General features: G+C 43.7%; 1 protein-coding gene across 2 annotated transcripts in view; it reads right to left on the bottom strand.

The window, feature by feature from the left end:
* Window positions 1–14,927, bottom strand: part of LOC128694296 (uncharacterized) — a 51,806-nt gene extending 36,879 nt beyond the window's left edge. For both annotated transcript variants that reach the window (XM_053784371.2, XM_070093728.1), the window contains exon 1: window positions 14,263–14,927. The gene's annotated coding sequence lies outside the window, so the exon portion shown is untranslated. The remainder of the gene's footprint in view (window positions 1–14,262) is intronic.
* Between the last annotated feature and the right edge of the window lie 3,145 nt (window positions 14,928–18,072).

Genomic DNA, 18,072 nt, shown 5'->3' with positions numbered 1-18,072 from the left:
AACTAGCCGCTTCGACGGCTAATCTAAGCTCTAACTAGTAACAGGGTTAATACCACGTACAGTACCCCCATATTTCAGTATTCTGTATAATAAAATCTATTCTTGATATGTTTATGAACTGTCATTGTTGTTAAGAGCTTCAAACAGAGGTTTTAAAGTTATTTACTTGAGTTGGGTATGTGTTTTTGCTGTACGTCATGTACGTGTCATGTATACGTCATGTATCATGTGTGTATATCTCGTGTGTATGACATGTGTATGTCTATTGTTCTCTGTGTACCTTGTGTGTACATCTATTGTTGGCAGAGCTGGTGGAAATTCTGTAGAACGTGGACGGATAAGTACAATTATGGTAACACCAGAGGTGTGGTGGCAACACAGGTGTGGTACTCACCTAATTGTGGTTGAAGGGGTTGAGACTCAGCTCCTGGCCCCGCCTCTTCACTGACCGCTACTAGGTCCTCTCTCCCTGCTCCATGAACTTTATCATACCTCGTCTTAAAGCTATGTATGGTTCCTGCCTCCACTACATCACTTGCTAGAGTATTCCACTTCCTGACAACTCTGTGACTAAAGAAATACTTCCTAACATCCCTTTGACTCATCTGAGTCTTCAGCTTTCAGTTGTGACGTCTTGTTTGTGTGTCCCATCTCTGGAACATAATGTCTCTGTCCACCTTGTCTATTCCACGCAGTATTTTGTATGTCGTTATCATGTCTTCCCTAACCCTCCTGTCCTCCAGTGTTGTCAGGCCGAATTCCATTAACCTTTCTTCATAGGACATTCCCCTTAGCTCTGGAACTAACCTTGTCGCAAACCTTTGCCCTTTCTCTAATTTCTTGACGTGCTTGACCCGGTGCTGCATACTCCAGTATGTGCTGCATACTCCAGTATGGGTCTGACGTATACGGTGTACAGTGTCTTGAACGATTCCTTACTAAGGTATCGGAACGCTATTCTCAGGTTTGCCAGGTGCCCATATGCTGCAGCAGTTATCTGGTTGATGTGTGCTTCCGGAGATGTGCTCGGTGTTATACTCACCCCAAGATCTTTCTCCTTGAGCAAGGTTTGCAGTCTTTGGCCACCTAGCTTATACTCTGCGGTCTTCTTTGCCCTTTCCCGATCTTCGTGACTTTGCATTTGGCGGTGACACCACAGGTGCGGTGACAACACAGGTGTGGTGACAACACAGGTGTGGTGACAACACAGGTGTGGTGACAACACAGGTGTGGTGACAACACAGGTGTGGTGACAACACAGGTGTGGTGACAACACAGGTGTGGTGACAACACAGGTGTGGTGACAACACAGGTGTGGTGACAACACAGGTGTGGTGACAACACAGGTGTGGTGACAACACAGGTGTGGTGACAACACAGGTGTGGTGACAACACAGGTGTGGTGACAACACAGGTGCGGTGACAACACAGGTGTGGTGACAACACAGGTGTGGTGACAACACAGGTGTGGTGACAACACAGGTGCGGTGACAACACAGGTGTGGTGACAACACAGGTGCGGTGACAACACAGGTGTGGTGACAACACAGGTGTGGTGACACCACAGGTGTGGTGACAACACAGGTGTGGTGACAACACAGGTGTGGTGACAACACAGGTGTGGTGACAACACAGGTGTGGTGACAACACAGGTGTGGTGACAACACAGGTGTGGTGACAACACAGGTGCGGTGACAACACAGGTGTGGTGACAACACAGGTGTGGTGACAACACAGGTGCGGTGACAACACAGGTGTGGTGACAACACAGGTGCGGTGACAACACAGGTGTGGTGACAACACAGGTGTGGTGACACCACAGGTGTGGTGACAACACAGGTGTGGTGACAACACAGGTGTGGTGACAACACAGGTGCGGTGACACCACAGGTGTGGTGACAACACAGGTGTGGTGACAACACAGGTGTGGTGACAACACAGGTGTGGTGACAACACAGGTGTGGTGACAACACAGGTGTGGTGACAACACAGGTGTGGTGACAACACAGGTGTGGTGACAACACTGCACTCTCATCATTATCATAATCATAGCTAAGCGCTAAACCCACAAGGTTCATACAGCGCTGAACTGCCCTCTAAGTGAGGATCGAACCGGGGAATGCATGATGATTGGCCAACTTTTATATGCCTAATTAACTGTTAACGTCCTGTCAGTGTGTATAGCAGTTTGTTAATGTTTCCTGCCACTGGTAACGATACGTTGTTACATCTGTCTTGTTTAATAACTTAGGTAACAGTATAGTAACACCGGTAATTATGTGGCTGACCTTGTTTATACTCGATGGTTATTGACAGTGTGTGTGTGTGTGTGTGTACGTACTCACCTATTTATGGTTGCAGGAGTCGAGTCGTAGCTCCTGGGCCAACCTTTTCGCTGGTCGTTACTCTTCCTGCTCCATGAGCTTTATCGTATCTCTTCTTAAAGCAGAGTTGTACCTCGATAACTACTGTCACAAGCACCGTTGTTGTACCCGGATAACTACTGTCACAACCACAGTTGTTGTACCCGGAAAACTACTGTCACAACCACAGTTGTTGTACCCGGATAACTGTCACAACCACAGTTGTTGTACCCGGAAAACTACTGTCACAACCACAGTTGTTGTACCCGGATAACTACTGTCACCAGCACAGGACTTGAACAAGAAAATCACCCTTATTTTTCTCCAAGTTAAATTTCTGTCTTTTTTTTCCCTCTTGAGTCGTGAGCGTCACAGCTTTTTGGCAACTAGATTACCGTTTATCATGAATAAATTAAATATATGTATAAAGTCTTTCTGGTGGCATCATATCCATGTTTTATCTCGTTATCTAACATACGTAGAGAATCATCGTGGTACAAATGGATGAAATACAAGGTTAGAATTCAGGCATACGAGAAGCTAATCACTTGACAACACTCAGATGTACTGACTTGGGTAGACAGACTCCCATTTGGATGGACTTGAGGGCATAGTTACGAACTTAAAAAGTGAGAGTGCTCCTTGGAGGAGGCAAGGAACTGGAGAGGAGGATTGGGAAGAGGAGTAAAAGGGATGATGAGTGGGGCAAACACGCAAGGTACTGTGGAATACATAGTAGGGAGTAATAGGCTAGTTAGCAACCTGTACAAAGGGGTCACTGGGGAAAGAGGAGCATTGCCATGAGATACAACTCAACCCATCTCTTCCCTTCCCAACTGTAACTAGGTGAGTATACACACACACACACACACACACACACACACACACAGAGCAATAAATATATACTGCACAATCGTACACTCAAAGCATACACACACAAGCCAAAGAATATATATACATTCTTCACTAGCACAACAGTGGGAGTATATATATATTAGAGAGAGAGAGAGAGAGGAGGGAGGGGCAGGTAGGTCAGAGGTCAGCATCCCAGCAAAGCAGGAAACACTCGTGACTTCAGAGCCAAGCTTGTCAAGTCTTGCTAATCAACGTTTAGTCTAGCGTGAGAGAGAAAGTTCTCACGCCAGATTATCTCACTTTCTGTCTCCACTCTCTCCTCGAGAAAGAGAGAGAGAGGGAGAGAGAGAGCAGCTAGGTTGACTGTGTACCTACCAAGGCATTTATTTCCTAGAAATCTGTTTAGACATAAAGTTAGCACTCTTAAGAAATTGCTACTTAAACATGAAAAAGGTACTTGGAACCTTCTATGTTAGACATTAAGACACGGGTACTTGGAACCTGCTATGTTAGACATTAAGACACGGGTACTTGGAACCTGCTATGTTAGACATTAAGACACGGGTACTTGGAACCTGCTATGTTAGACATTAAGACACGGGTACTTGGAACCTGCTATGTTAAACATTAAGACACGGGTACTAGGAACCTTCTATGTTAAACATTAAGACACGGGTACTTGGAACCTGCTATGTTAGACATTAAGACACGGGTACTTGGAACCTGCTATGTTAAACATTAAGACACGGGTACTAGGAACCTTCTATGTTAAACATTAAGACACGGGTACTAGGAACCTTCTATGTTAAACATTAAGACACGGGTACTAGGAACCTTCTATGTTAAACATTAAGACACGGGTACTTGGAACCTGCTATGTTAAACATTAAGACACGGGTACTAGGAACCTTCTATGTTAAACATTAAGACACGGGTACTAGGAACCTTCTATGTTAAACATTAAGACACGGGTACTAGGAACCTTCTATGTTAAACATTAAGACACGGGTACTAGGAACCTTCTATGTTAAACATTAAGACACGGGTACTAGGAACCTGCTATGTTAAACATTAAGACACGGGTACTAGGAACCTTCTATGTTAAACATTAAGACACGGGTACTCGTAGACTCTCACTCCCTGAGTTTGGCCTCAAGCATACTGTCTAAAAGGTAATTACTTCAATTAGCAGTTGTCTTAAGCCAGTGATCTGGATACAGGGACCTGGACACAGGGATCTGGACACAGGGATCTGGACACAGGGATCTGGACACAGGGATCTGGACACAGGGATCTGGACACAGGGATCTGAACACAGGGATCTGGACACAGGGATCTGGACACAGGGATCTGGACACAGGGATCTGGACACAGGGATCTGGACACAGGGATCTGGACACAGGGATCTGGACACAGGGATCTGGACACAGGGATCTGGACACAGGGATCTGAACACAGGGATCAAGATACAGTGATCCAGACACAGGGATCCAGACACAGTGATCCAGACACAGGGATCCAGACACAGTGATCCAGACACAGGGATCCAGATACAGTGATCCAGACACAGGGATCCAGATACTGATCCAGACAACTGCCATTGTTAGGCAGTAAAAATATAAATATATGGCTATGTATACTGAGATACATGTATACGAATAATGTTATGTATATGAATAATCCAGTTCATCAGTAACTGGATTATTTACTTACTACTACTACTAACTACTACCACTACTAACTACTACTACTACTAACTACTACTACTAACTATTACTACTACTAACTACTAATACTACTAACTACTAATACTACTAACTACTACTACTACTACACAGAAGCTGTAGACTCGGTTTATACACCATAAGTTGGATCACTACAACGTTACCATTATATAAACATTTCATTAGCTACAACGTAACCCTGAATGGAGCGAAAGTTTGCTAATATTTTGAGACACATTGTATATCACAAGAGTTGGTAACACTGTGTATATTTTGATAACTTAATAGTTTGTAAGTTAGATAAGTTTGGGTATTGCCAAACTTCCGCCTGACACCACACGTTTAGTGGTTAAACTCACTGAGACGAGGTAACGTTGTATGGTACGTGTTTGTTACGACCTTTCACACAGGCAGTAATTACTATCAGATCATTAAGGCTGTGGGACTGAAGACCTTTTATCAGGGGGTGAGAACCTGACTACCTTCTACCAAGATTAAGGTACTGACACCTTCTGTCAAAGTAGACTGAACATTCTATCAAGACAGAGGGACTGAAGACAGGATAGGTGCATTACGACTGTAAGAGAACACGTCTACCTCGCTCCTATTTAGCAAGAGGGGGAAAAAGAGGGAATTAAAAAAAATGGTTATCAAATGCGTCTATTGAGCATACAGGTTAAACCGTACGAAGGGATTATCGACAGATTTATGGGGAAGACAGAAGGTGGAGTAACAGAAGAACGATGGAGTTTTAGAAAGGGGGAAGTGGATATATAAACACATACAAGTGATTTACAGCAAGACTAAGGAGCTATCTGTTACATTTATAGCTTCAGAAAAGACGTGCGACAGGATGGACAGAGGAATAACGTGGTAGATGTTACAAATTAATAATTGATTGATTCACTAAATCGTAATAGCAAGACTGCAGATCAACCACTGGCCTGGAGTTTTAGGATTCACTCACCATGGATTCGAATCCCACCCGTTCCATGGTTTAAGTGGTAGATTATCAACAGAGGATTATCAACGTAAGGATACGAAGGAGAGACGACCGCGACGTTTAAGACAGAGAATTAGACACTTGCAATATTTAAGGATCTTTATTAAGGGAACATTTCGCCAGCCAGCCACTTGTTGGCGAGACGTGTGGCGAAGAGTGCGCCACGCTTCTCGTCATAACTTGATAATTGCATTATCAAGTTATGGGATTGAAGGTTTGAAGTCAGTCTGATAAGGAACTAACAAATTATCTTACCAGTACCAGTATTTCAGTTTACCCGGTTTCTTCATTTAAACACATGGCAATTTGGGATCTATACTATTCAGAATTCTATCAAATTTCCCTCTAATTCTTAGTGACTTTAATTTCGGCTCTGGATACATATACAAATTTGTTGCAATGGCCTTGTGGACACGCCGATGTCACGGGGTACACATAAATGACATTATGCAGATTTAAGCCATTGTTGTTGCCCAGAACCCAAAAGCTTATTAAGTAGGCTAGAAAATTTAGACCCTAACAACCCCCCCCCCCCCAAAAAAAAAATAATAATTTCATAACATAAATCAGCCGTTGAAGTCATTCTGAAAACGCAATTTACAGATGTTTGACATCGCTGTATAGCCCTTGTAGTTTAGCGCTTCTTTTTGAGTATAAAAATACAGATGTTTGATGGTACGTAGTGCTTCACCGTTTTGAAATTACATCTGGTAAAATGACACCTACATTCTCCACTGACCATATCATTCTTCCAGATAACATACAAGAATGTTTAAGGCTTGAAGTCGACCACTTTAATGTTAATTTTGGACCACAATCGGGAAGGGCTCGTGAACTGAGGGTAGTTGCGTGACCAGGAGACTTTCTATGTGCATTATGTAGCGTCTCCCAGTCATGTACAATGATCACGTGGAAATAAATTTTTGAGTTTGAGTTCTGAATTGTTCCACGAACCTTCCTCTAGTTCACCATGGGTGGAAATTTGAAGCTGGTCAGATAAGGCGTTCGGAGGTTAACAACGAAAGCTCATGGAGGAAGTTCGCAGAAGACAAGAAAACTGTACTGGCAGGTGGTACGTCCTGCCTCCAATAATTGGATAGCTTAAACTTGACAAACCACGGAACGGATGAGGTTTGAACCTATGGTGAGTAAACCAAGTGGCTAAAGCCAGTGAGTAAACCCAGTGGCTTACTGGTCTCGAGTTTTGCTACTCACTTGCCATGGGTTCAAACCTCACCCGTTCCGTAGTTGTCTGCAATCGTGTCATTACGATTAAACTTGACAAGATGGAAATTTGTCAGTTATGACGTTAATTCTTTACCAGAGTTACTGTCAAACAACTGTGTTTTTTTTCAAGCTATAGTCTTGTTGAACCAGAGTCTAGTTCTGCCAGTACGAGCAAAATAATTTAGGTATTGTAACTGTCTTATGGCCAATGTGTTCTTAACGGCACTTTTTACACTGATAAACCTACGGTATTGCAGTGGGAAATCCACTGGCCATGTCCAGCACAATTTCTTTTTTTAGAGAATATATTGAAAGTGAATTATTAACATAGACTTTACTTCATTATTGTTGACATGTGTAGAGGGTGACTTTTCCGGTTGTCCAAAATAGCATTTCCAGCCTTTTTACAGAATTTCAGTAAGTTTTAACTTTCCGACAAGTTATAACTCATTGGGAAATAGAAGGTAATCGTTCTTTAATGTTCTCATTACTACTTGTCATGACCGTGTGTGTGTGTGTGTGTGTGTGTGTGTGTGTGTGTGTGTGTGTGTGTGTGTGTGTGTACTCACCTATTTGTACTCACCTATTTGTGGTTGCAGGGGTCGAGTCCTAGCTCCTGGCCCCGCCTCTTCACCGGTTGCTACTAGACCCTCTCTCTCCCCGCTACATGAGCTTTATCAAACCTCGTCTTAAAACTGTGTATGGTTCCTGCCTCCACTACGTCATTTTCTAGGCTATTCCACTGCCTTACAACTCTATGACTGAAGAAATACTTCCTACTATCTCTCTGACTCATTTGTGTCTTCAACTTCCAATTGTGGCCTCTTGTTTCTGTGTCCCCTCCCTGGAACATCCTGTCCTTGTCCACCTTGTCTATTCCACGCAGTATTTTATATGTCGTTATCATGTCTCCCCTGACCCTCCTGTCCTCCAGTGTCGTCAGGCCGATTTCCCTTAATCTTTCTTCATAGGACATTCCCCTTAGCTCTGGAACTAACCTTGTTGCAAACCTTTGTACTTTCTCTAGTTTCTTGACGTGCTTTATCAAGTGCGGGTTCCAAACAGGTGCTGCATACTCCAGTATGGGCCTGACATACACGGTGTACAGTGTCTTGAATGATTCCTTACTAAGGTGTCGGAATGCTGTTCTCAGGTTTGCCAGGCGCCCATATGCTGCAGCAGTTATCTGATTGATGTGTGCTTCCGGAGACATGCTCGGTGTTATACTCACCCCAAGATCTTTCTCCTTGAGTGAGGTTTGCAGTCTTTGGCCACCTAGCCTATACTCTGTCTGTGGTCTTCTGTGCCCTTCCCCTATCTTCATGACTTTGCATTTGGCAGGATTAAATTCGAGAAGCCATTTGCTGGACCAGGTGTCCAGTCTGTCCAGGTCTCTTTGAAGTCCTGTCTGGTCCTCATCAGATTTAATTCTCCTCATTAACTTCACATCATCTGCAAACAGGGACACTTCTGAGTCTAACCCTTCCGTCATGTCGTTCACATATACCAAAAATAGCACTGGTCCTAGGACCGACCCCTGTGGGACCCCGCTCGTCACAGGTGCCCACTGTGATACATCATTACGTACCATGACTCGTTGTTGCCTCCCTGTCAGGTATTCTCTGATCCATTGCAGTGCTCTTCCTGTTATATGCGCCTGATGCTCTAGCTTCTGCACTAATCTCTTGTGAGGAACTGTGTCAAAGGCCTTCTTGCAGTCCAAGAAGATGCAATCAACCCACCCCTCTCTCTCTTGTCTTACTTCTGTTATTTTATCGTAAAACTCCAGAAGGTTTGTGACACAGGATTTGCCTTCCGTGAATCCGTGCTGGTTGCCATTTATACTCCTGTTCCGTTCCAGGTGCTCCACCACTCTCCTCCTGATAATCTTCTCCATAATTTTGCATACTATACACGTCAATGACACAGGTCTATAGTTTAGTGCCTCTTTTCTGTCTCCTTTTTTGAAAATGGGAACTACATTTGCCGTCTTCCATACCTCAGGTAGTTGCCCAGTTTCCAGGGATGTGTTGAAGATTGTGGTAAGTGGTACGCACAACATATCTGCTCCCTCTCTAAGGACCCATGGAGAGATGTTGTCCGGTCCCATTGCCTTTGAGGTATCGATGTCCCTTAGCAGTTTCTTCACCTCCTCCTCATCTGTATGTATGTCGTCCAACACTTGTTGGTGTATTCCTTGTTGGTGTCCCCATCTGGTCTGTCCCCCCAGAGTCCTTCCTGTCTCTACTGTAAATACTTCCTTAAATCTCGTGTTGAGCTCCTCACATACCTCTTGATCGTTTCTTGTGAGTTCTCCACCTTCTTTCCTCAGCCTTATCACCTGGTCCTTGACTGTTGTCTTCCTCCTAATGTGGCTATACAGCAGTTTCGGGTCAGATTTGACTTTCGATGCTATGTGTGTGTGTGTGTGTGTGTGTGTGCGCGCTTGTGTGTGCTTACCTATTTGTATTTACCTGCTTGTGGTTACAAGGGTCGGTTCACAGTTCCTGGCTATGTATGCATCCTGCCTCCACTACATCATTTTGTGTGTGTGTGTGTGTGTGTGTGTGTGTGTGTGTGTGTGTGTGTGTGTGTGTGTGTCATCCAAGTTTAATAGATAAAATAACAGGGATTATTTTCAGAGATCAACATTACCAGTATCAAGTCGTTTTAATAGTATATTTTACTGCCAGAATATCATGTTTACGGAGTCTAGATGTCACTATGAGTATTTTATTGAATGCTTCGTGCCAGCTTGTCATGGAAACCTATAATAAACTCGATGCATATCAGTCACTGCACGATCCGAGAAAGGCATATCGCATAACCCCCCGCCCCCTGTGCCTCAGTTTATGCAAAAGGAATAGTGCAGAGTGCGGCGTAAGTTGATAATATAATTAAATGTTAATGTTGAAGATTTGAAGGGAATCAGAAGTCATTCTCCAGTTATGAAAGTAGGGTCGCCATTAGTATACTAAGACAAAACACAATAAGTGTCCGGGGCCCAAGACTGTTTAACAGCCTCACACCAGGCATAAGGGGAATTACCGATAGACCCCTGGTTGTCTTCAAGAGGGAGCCGAACAGATACTGAAAGTCGGTACCCGATCAGCCGGGCTGCGGTTCCTACGTTGGACTACTCATGGTAAGCAGTAACAGCCTGGTCGATCAGACCCTGATCCACAGGGAGGCCTGGTCGTGGACCGGGCCGCGTGAGCGTTGATCCCCGGAATGCCCTCCAGGTAGCTACTTGAACCTTGCGCTCCACTCTCGTCCAGTTACGAGCCGAGTCGATGAGGTTCGCCGGTAGTGTCCCGACCCGGGTCTTGTCCAGTTGGTGAACCAGCGACCTGCTACGACCCGCGTTTTGGGTTAAGTTTGCAGCTACGCCGCTGAGATTTTTGCAAGTTATCCCGGCAATTCCAGGATGCTGATAATCAACAACTGTGACCACAGGTCACCTGCACATGCCAGCTGCTGCTCCCAAACTCTCGTCCTTATTACCATACACAAGCGGTCAAAATTTCAATCCAATAGGATGAGGAGTTCTCGAGTTATGAGCGAAATGAAATATAAAAAAAAAACTAGGAGGAAAATAAAGGTACCCCTTCGGGTTTGCCTAATTAAAATAATATGGGTCACAGATGACGAAAAAACTGAGAGACGTTATCTGGTGGGTCACGTAATGTCTGTTATGGTCCTCACTGCCTGACATAACAATTATCCCAGCCATAAAATTTCAGTATTATGGTCGATGCTGGAAACACAGTTGGTGTCCACTGACGGTTCTGTCAGTAATAAACTGATAAAACTGTTCACACAACTCTACCACCGAGTTCTATTATCACCATCATTATCACCAGCATCACCACTTCATCTTCCCCATTCCTCTTGTTCCTCTTCCTCCTGTTCCTCTTCCTCCTGTTCCTCTTCCTCCTGTTCCTCTTCCTCCTGTTCCTCTTCCTCCTGTTCCTCTTCCCTCTCCTCCTCCACTATACCATCACCTTCACGTTGTTTTGGTCATCGCTCCACCAACACCTCATTATTTTTCATTTATCATGATAGTTAATGCTGGTCTTTTTGGATCCTTCATGAAGTTTGAATCTCCTTCAGATCTCAAACCACAAAAGAAAACCACCAGCACGCGTGTGTATTTCATGCAGTTTTGAACCAATGGCAAACAAGTGACTGTGTGTTGCCACTTATGTATCACGGAGTGTGGCTTATGTATCACGGAGTGTGGCTTATGTATCACGGAGTGTGGCTTATGTATCATCCGGCGTTGGAAAGGTTAAATGTGCAGAGCCTAGCGTAGCCGGTAGGCTTTTTGCAACATAAGATCACAGGGAGGACTTTAGCAGGCCTACTGGCCCATGCTAGGCACATCCAGCTCACACCTACTCGTGAACTTGTTAATCTACAGTGAGTTCTAGAAAAAAAAAATACTTTTTTACCGTATAGAAAATTCAAAGCTGGTGAAGCTGTCGTTACTTCGTATTTTTTTAGTTGACTGCTTTGAGCAGGGTCGTGGCCACGAGGAAGCAGGAAGCACAGAAAGTCACTTTCTCGTGGGTATAAATGTATGTACTGTAGCGGTTTTAAAATAATTGGAGCCAATTTGTATCCAATTTAATCTGAAATCGCCTCTCTTGAAGCCTATTCCTGCTGAAGTTAAGGGACCTATTGGCTTTTCCCTTCTGTACTTTGTAGTTCTGTACTTTTCCCTTCTGTATTTTTTCCCTTACGTACTTTGCGGAGACGATTGCATTATTATTATTATTATTATTATTATTATTATTATTATTATTATTATTATTATTATTATTATTCTGACTTTTAGCGTGTTCCTGTTAAAGTTTCAAGCACAGCTCTCGGGCTTGGGGAGAAATGGACCGTCAGACTAAAAAAATATTTTAACTGTCACAAATTGTGTAGTGATGTTTTTTTTTAATTAAGGGGGGGGGTGGACTGGTGAGCCGGTGGAAGGCCTCGGTCAGATGACCAAAGGTTCCAGTTGCGGGTCCTCATATGACTAAGACCCGCGTCAGGAAATACTTGCCCTGTTTCCTAAGTAGTCTTACCTTACCTAACCCTGTAACCACTACATTGTTACTGTCACACATTGTTACTGTCACACATTGTTACTGTCACACATTGTTACTGTCACACATTGTTACTGTCACACATTGTTACTGTCACACATTGTTACTGTCACACATTGTTACTGTCACACATTGTTACTGTCACACATTGTTACTGTCACACATTGTTACTGTCACACAACGTTACTATCACACTGTCACTGTCTACAGTATATTTATTGCGTTTATAATCAGAACAAACTCAAAGTTTTTCATAATTGGATAATCCTCATCAGTGTACATGGAGCCTACTCACCTCTGTGTATAACTCGATCATATTCAGTCACTGTGTATAACTAGAATATAAACTCAAGTTTTCGAATAACTAGGCATCCCCGAAACCCTCTTCAGGTATAGTGTGTGTGTGTATATATATATATATATATATATATATATATATATATATATATATATATATATATATATATATATATATATATATATATATATATGTCGTGCCGAATAGGCAGAACTTGCGATCTTGGCTTAAATAGCAATGCTCATCTTGCCATATAGGACAAGCGAAAATTTGTGTATGCAATAGTTTCGCCAAAATCATTCTGAACCTAACGAAAAAAATATATTTCACTGTGTTTGTTTAGTATTAAATTATTGTAAACAAATCTAAAATATATTTAGTTGGGTTAGGCTAAAATAAATTGTTCTTGTTATAATAAGGTTAGGTAAGTTTTCTAAGATACTTTTGGTGCAAAATTATAAATTTTTACATCAACATTAATGAAAAAATATATCTTTAAACGTATAAGAGAAAATTTCAGAAAGGACTTAATTTTAAATGAGTTCTTGCTAATTGCCCAGTTTTACATATTAGGCACGACATATATATATATATATATATATATATATATATATATATATATATATATATATATATATATATATATATATATATATATATATAAAATATATATATATATATATATATTATAATTATATAAACACTGATCTCTGGCTGAAGGAGACTCGAACCTTGGAACAAGGTACGCAGTGCTTTACCAATCTACCCACACTGGACCAATACCTTGGAGTCCAGCTTGCACTAGATCAAAGTCCAGCGCAAGCTGGACTCCAAGGTATTGGTCCAGTGTGGGTAGATTGGTAAAGCACTGCGTACCTTGTTCCAAGGTTCGTAGGTTCGAGTCTCCTTTCGCCTGCTCTTGCGAATTCCTTATATATATATTTATATAATATGCCTATCCTATCATCCTCATGATTACCGAGAGAATACGACTGATGACTAACTACTGTTAGCTATAACGAGTTTTGTATTACGTGTTATTGCGCTGCATTAGTCAATATGTATTAGTGCTAAAATAGTGATTTTTCTATCAATATTCATGACCGGGCAAACACAGAGTTGCAATTCTGAGTTATCTTCAGTATGGTAAAACAGGACAAGAGGGAAAAGTTTGCATAAGAGAATTCTTACAGCACAGTTTACTAGGATCATTTATTATATAGAGTAAAACGTCGACAGCATTGTTTCCTCTCTTATAAACATGAGCATAAGGGCTATTTTAGGGAATTTACAAAGAGATCATTCTGTACAATATAAATAGCTTATACGGGAGTAATTATCAAGGCAATAATGTAAACCCATCATTTAGTAAAACATGAAAAGTCAGAATAAGGGTCCAATTTCATATTTTTTTATAGGTCTTGGCTCTAAAGCAAAAAAAAAAAAATCCTTACCTACGAGACACCCTACAAAAAAAAAAACAGTACAGAAACACTATGAAAATACTACAGAATACGTCAGTGGAAGCAACAAATAAGGCTATAGATCAAGATATAGCAGTGTTTACATTAGTTCGAGGATAAACAAACATAGAACCCAAGCTGTTAAATACTCCAGTCGATCTAATGTTGAAGTTTAACCCTAGCAAGCACAGGTACAAGAATAAAGTTAATGTTACGACCAAATGTACCTTCTTGAGCCGCCTACTGATGATGCTACTGCTGCTGATGGTGCTGCTGATGCTGCTAGTGATGCTACTGCTGCTGATGCTGCTAGTGATGCTACTGATGCTGCTGCTACTGCTGCTGTAGCGTGAGTTATTGACAAGGTCACTTGTCACCGCTGTGGAACCTCGCTTATTTCCGAGCTATGTACAGTAGAGTATTCCCTTGTATGTGGCTGTAGCTCACTGCCTGGTCGTATACCTCTTATATCTCTCTGTTTCTTACCTCGTATAAGTTTTTACTGTGACGAACCATTTTTGTTTGCCTGTTAACTGTGCTGGTAACGTAAGACACCATACATGATCATCTCTTTCTCACTAAAGACCAGCAGACAATACTTTTTTGTGCTCATAATTTATTAAAAAAAAATAGACGAGTTCTTCCTTGTTTCCACTTTTCATGTCACTGCTAATTTTGTTTTACTGTGAAAATCTCGACACTCGAAATGTGTTAGTTATACATAAATTAACTTCTTGGGAAATTAAGCTTGTAAATTAAAATTGTCTTAAAAATGATCACTTGTATTGTTTTTTAAATTATTTTGCGATAATTTACATAGTTACATCTTTGCAATGCACGCAGATATAGTGTATAGAAAACGGAGCGCAGGAGGCAGGCGTGTGTATGGTATGAAGTTGAGAGTGTGAGTGAGTGTACCATGACACTACTACCATGACTCGTAGGGGTCGAGACCCACTCGGCACGGTGAAGGCTGTTATGGTGGGAAGGGGAGGTAGGGGTGAATGGTGGTAGTGGTGGGTTAATGGTTGGAGGGAAGGGGTAGTGGTAAACAGAGTTAAGTCGGAAGCTGCCACAGCGAAAAGCTCTGTTCCACAAGGCACAGTACTCTCACCCATCCTGTTCCTCATCCTTATATCAGATATACACAGATGTAAACCATAACACCGTGTTATCCACTGAAGACACGGTAAATCTCCGAGCAGATATAAACCAGGCTTTCCAATTGGCAACGGGAAACTGATGTTCAACGAAGACGAATTTCAACTACTCCGTTATGAAAAAAAAAATGGAGGAAATAGCTAGAACTGAGTATACTATAGACTTTAATCATATAGTAGAGCGGAAAAGTAGTGTGAAAGACCTGGGAGTGTTCATGTCAGAAAATCTCACCTTCAAGAATCACAACAGTGTCACTATCACAACTGCGAGGAAAATGATAGGATGGATAATGAGAACCTTCAAAACAAGAGATGCCAAGCCAGTGGTGATCCTATTCATATCACTCGTTCTTTCTAGGTTGGAATACTGCTGTGCACGAACAGCTCCATTCAAGGCAGGTGAAATTGCAGATCTAGAGAATGTACATACAAGTTCCGTCAGACACCTCAAACATCTTAATTACTGGGAATTCTGGGAACCACTTGACCTGTACTTACTGGAGCCCAGGCGAGATACATCATAATCTACACCTGGAAAATCCTAGAGGGACTGGTCCCAAATCTGCACACAAATCACTCCCTACGAAAGCAAAAGACTGGGCAGACGGTGCAACATACCCCGAATGAAAAGTAGGGGCGCCATTAGCACACTAAGAGACAACACAAGTGTCCGGAGCCCAAGACTGTTCAGCAGCCTCGCACCATTCATACAGGGAATTACCAATAGACCCCTGACTGCCTTCTAGAGGAAGCTGCATAGATACCTGAAGTCGGTACACGATCAGCCGGGCTGTGGTTCGTACTTTGGACTACGTGCGACCAGCAGTAACAGCATGGTTGATCAGACCCTGATTCCACCTCGAGGCCTAGTCAAGGACTAGATGGCGGGGGGCGTTCACCCCCGGAACACCCTCTAATAAATATTCTCAACTGTACATTATTTTTTTCCACATCACGTCGGTATCAGTGTTAATTATTGTTTTTTTTTTATTCACGTGTAATAATAATATTTTAAAAGCATTGTTATCGGTAGCTTTTCACCGATACCACAAAAATAACCATTAACCACCGATACCGATACCAGTGTCGATAGTTTTGTTTGCTTAAATAATGCTGTAGATGTAGTTACAATAATATTCTCTAGTATATTCTCTTAAAAACTATGTTGTACTTACCTGGAGTTTACCTGGAGAGGGTTTCGAGGGTCGACGCCCCTGCGGTCTGAGACCAAGCCTCATGGTGGATCAGGGTCTGATCAACCAGGCTGTTACTGCTCCCTCTGAACTCTGTACATATTGTATATTGATTGTACAAACGTTATGGTGGAGAGGGATGGGAATATATGTTAAATCAAAGTTGTGTTACAAGCGGGTACCACACGCCGGGTACCACACGCCGGGTACCACACGCCGGGCACCACACGCCGGGTACCACACGCCGGGTACCACACGCCGGGTACCACACGCCGGGTACCACACGCCGGGTACCACACGCCGGGTACCACACGCGGGGTACCACACGCCGGGTACCACACGCGGGGTACCACACGCGGGGTACCACACGCCGGGTACCACACGCGGGGTACCACACACCGGGTACCACACGCGGGGTACCACACGCGGGGTACCACACGCCGGGTACCACACGCCGGGTACCACACGCGGGGGTACCACACGCCGGGTACCACACGCCGGGTACCACACACACGCCGGGTACACACGGTACCACACGCCGGGTACCACACGCCGGGCACCACACATCAGGTACCACACCACACGCCGGGTACCATACGCGGGGTACCACACGCCGGGTACCACACGCCGGGTACCATACGCCGGGTACCACACGCCGGGTACCACACATCAGGTACCACGCCGGGTACCACACGCCGGGTACCATACGCGGGGTACCACACGCCGGGCACCACACGCCGGGTACCATACGCGGGGTACCACACGCCGGGTACCACACGCCGGGTACCACACGCCGGGTACCACACGCCGGGTACCACACGCCGGGCACCACACGCCGGGTACCACACGCCGGGTACCACACGCCGGGCACCACACGCCGGGCACCACACGCCGGGTACCACACGCCGGGCACCACACACCGGGTACCACACGCGGGGTACCACACGCCGGGTACCACACGCCGGGTACCACACGCCGGGTACCACACGCGGGGTACCACACGCGGGGTACCACACGCCGGGTACCACACACCGGGTACCACACGCGGGGTACCACACGCGGGGTACCACACACCGGGTACCACACGCCGGGTACCACACGCCGGGTACCACACGCCGGGTACCACACGCCGGGTACCACACGCCGGGTACCACACGCCTTTGAAAGAGTATTATCGAAACTAGAGATAAATGGCATAAAATATCGTCACAACGTAAAAGCAAAACACAAATATAAACCGTACCACGGGTGGGGATAGAACTCGCGACCGTGTCATTACGATTTCGCGAGTCACAAATGTAGTATAATGCGATGCTTTATTGACTGCATTTGTGTTTATTTTTTTTTATTTTCACTGCCCTTGTTCCAGTCTTCGTATTATGTGACTTTGTAAATGGTCTAAGACCGAAACGTCGTGGTCAGCTCCTCTCTCCCATGTGCGGGTTATTTGTGTATTCCAGTCACGATATTGTGCCTTTTTGCAAAGTAAAAGGACACAATTGCAACTAATGTGACATTTTATTGTGGCAACGTTTCGCCCTCCAGGAGCTTTATCAAGCCGTTACAAACAATACATGGACACAGGGTATATACAAGCTCAGAGTGAGGTGCAACACTAGTGGTAGTAGTGACGTAAGTTGCAGTAGTAATACAATTTGCATTACAGTTGTGCCTTTTCGTTATT

This window comes from Cherax quadricarinatus, chromosome 43, assembly GCF_038502225.1.
Source record: "Cherax quadricarinatus isolate ZL_2023a chromosome 43, ASM3850222v1, whole genome shotgun sequence".
Lineage (NCBI taxonomy): Eukaryota > Metazoa > Arthropoda > Malacostraca > Decapoda > Parastacidae > Cherax > Cherax quadricarinatus.
The sequence above is the reverse complement of the archived record's forward strand: the minus strand, read 5'-3'. Positions and strand labels throughout refer to the sequence as shown.